The 3,157-nt window shown below is 35.2% G+C and overlaps 1 pseudogene; it reads left to right on the forward strand.

The window, feature by feature from the left end:
- The first annotated feature begins 901 nt into the window (after positions 1–901).
- Positions 902–2,211, forward strand: LOC129062892 (elongation factor 1-alpha 1-like; annotated as a pseudogene).
- Positions 2,212–3,157: the final 946 nt, after the last annotated feature.

Below are 3,157 nucleotides of genomic sequence, written 5' to 3' on the forward strand. Positions count from 1 at the left end.
CAGTATTCTTTTTTAGGTACAATTTATTTAATCTACAATAAATGTTATATTTAAACTCTGCTAATATTTTTTATTTATATTTTATTGAAGTATAGTTGGTATGCAATCTTACATTGGTTATATTATTTTCAGTTATACAATATAGTGAGTCAACATTTTTACACCTTACAATATGATCATCCCTCTAATTCCAGTAGTCATCTGTCACCATGCAAACTTATCACAATATTATAGACTATGTTTCCCTTCCGCTTTTCACTCATCCTCTTACATCTTCCCTTCTGGTTTCTTTCTGTGATTCAATTAAAATATGAAGCTTACTAATTTATTGAATTTCTAAGGAAATTTAAATTTTAATTAATTTCTGTAAAACCCTAACTTAAGATGTAATATTTACATTAAAGTGCAGGTATAGGCATATTTCTTATTTATATGTAAAATAGAATTTATTTAAAAATACTTTTAAGACTAGCCAATAATCATAGAATCATGGAATCTGAGAAGTAGAAGAATATCATGCAAGATTCTATGCCTTCAGAGGCACCAGCGTAGTTACTTTGCTTCTCCAAAAAGGGGGGTGGTAAATTCTGTGACCTTTGAGTATGTGCTCCAGCCCACCTTCACGAATGTAGATTCCAATGAACTGTACATAAATACTATAATGAGAAATAATTTAAAAAGCAGTTGAAGATTATTCAAAGATACATCAAAGATAATCATCATGGAACTGATAACAACAGAAACAAGAGAATAATTAAATGCTTCTACCAGAGTTAGCCATTTTTTAAACTTAACTAATAGGAGAAAATCCTCCATAAATAATTTTAGCATGGCTTTTTTTTAATGGGTTTTCCACCAGAACACAGGTGCCCATGAAAACCATTGCCAAATGTAAGCCAAAATGGAGAACGGGACGATTCATGTTAACATCAACACCATTGGACATGTAGATTCAGGCAAGGCCACTGCTACTGGCCATCTGATCTATAAATGTGGTGGGACTGACAAAAAGAGCATTGAAAAATTTAAGAAGGAGGCTGCTGAGATGAGAGAGGGCTCCTTCAAGTATGCTCCATTAATTTACATCTGGGTCTTGCATAAACTAAAAGCTGAACATGAACAAGATGTAACTATTGTTATCTCCATATGGAAATTTGAGACCGGTATTATGGGACCATCACTTATGGCCCAGGACACAAGGAATTTACCAAAAACATGATTATAGGTACCTAATCAGTCTGACTCTGCTGTCCCGATTGTTGCTGCTGATGTTAGTGAACTTGAAGCAGGTGAGTCCAAGAACGGGCAGACTCATGAGCATGCCCTTCTGGCTTACACCTGGTTGTGAAACAACTAATTGTTGCTGTTAACAAAACAGATTTCCCTGAACAACCCTTCAACCCGAAAAAGAATGAGGAAATAATTAAGAAAACTGGCACCTGCATAAGAAAACTGGCTACAGTAGCATTTGTGTCAATTTCTGCATGGAACAATGAAAACATGTTAAAGCCAGCTACAAACATACTATGGTCATGCACAAAAAGTCACCTGTACAGATGGCAATGCCATTGGACTCATGGTACTTGAAGCTCTGCATTTCATCCTGTTGCCAGTTTATTCAACTTTCAACCCCTTAGGTTTGTTCTTCTAGGATGTCTACAAAATTGGTGCTATTATGGCTGTCCCTGAGGGTCTAGTGAAGACTGGTACTCTCAAACATGGCAATGTCTATTAAAATACATGATGAAGTTTTGAGGGAAGCTCTTCCTAGGGACAGCATGAGCTTTGGTGTCATGAAAGTGTCTGTCAAAGATATTCATCATAAAAATGGCCCACCAATGGAAACAGCTGGCTTCACTGTTCAGGTGACTACCCTGAAGCACCCAGGCCAAATTAATGCTGCCTACAAACCTGTGTTGGATGGTTAAACATGTTACATTGCTTCCAGGTTTGATAAGCCAAAGGAGAAGATTGGTCACCATTCTGATAAGAAGCTGGAAAATGGCCTCAAATTCTTGATACCTGGTGATGCTGCCGTGGTTGAAAATGTTCTTTGTAAGCCTATGTGTTGAGAGCTGCTCTGACTATCCTCCTCAGGTCATCTGGCTGTTTGTTAAAGAGACAGAGTGTAGCTGTGGTGTCATCAAATCAGTGGACAAGATTGCTGCAGGAGCTGGTGAGGTCACTGAGTCTTCCCATAAAATTCAGTAGGCTAAGTAAATATCACCCTTAATGCCTGCCCTCCTCCCCAGTCATCATCAGTGGTGGAAGAAGGTCTCTGAACTGTTTGTCTCAGTTGGCCATTTATGTTTAATAGTAAATGTCTGGTCAGCTATAACAATGCAATGCAAAATCTTCAGAGGGAAAAGACAATGTTCTGTGGATCATTTTTTTCTTTGTCTGTTTTAAGTTACTAGTTTTTAAAATCAGTATTTTTTAATTTAAAAATTTGACCAAAAATCTGTTACAGGATTTTGAGACCTATTCAAACAAAATTTAACAAGAAAAAAAAAATTCAATGTAAAACACAAAATACAAAACTATGCCTACAAGATCATTCTGAAAAATAAAATGAAAGTGAAGATATGTGGATACATGGATAAACATAAGCCTATAGAAATGTAGAAAATGACTGAACATAAAAAAATTGATAACGGTAATTATTTCTTGATAGTTACAGGAGGTTTTTGTTTACTTTCTAAAATTCTGTTTTCCAACTTTTTAAACAATGTATCTCTAACTTGAAACCAAACTACTTTCATTTTAAATTTGCAAGTCCATAAAATTAATCATTAGTCTTTTTTTATTCCTTAGCCTGATTGCTCTTAAAGCATTTAATTTTATAACTAACCTAAGACCTTAATTAAAAACAATAAACAAAATGAAAATACTCATTACAGTAAAAGTTGGTGATATCAAACAAATATCTGGTCCTCAAAGAAAAATACAAAAAGATGTATAGAAAATTTTAGAAATGTAAGAAAGGTGAGTTGGTTCAGGGGCAAAAGGCTAGACCAAAATCAGAGTCCTAGGAAGTTTCTGCACAATGCTGATTTGGTAAAGGTAAAGGGTAACTACAAATTGCAAGGATCCCAGTGAAGAAACCTGATAAACACTACCTCAGTCAGTTGATCAAGATCAATATCAACAGTGGTAT

The sequence above is a fragment of the Pteronotus mesoamericanus genome, unplaced genomic scaffold (assembly GCF_021234165.1).
Source record: "Pteronotus mesoamericanus isolate MK-2021 breed Mesoamerican mustached bat unplaced genomic scaffold, CSHL_Meso_final contig_164, whole genome shotgun sequence".
Taxonomy (NCBI): Eukaryota; Metazoa; Chordata; class Mammalia; order Chiroptera; family Mormoopidae; genus Pteronotus; species Pteronotus mesoamericanus.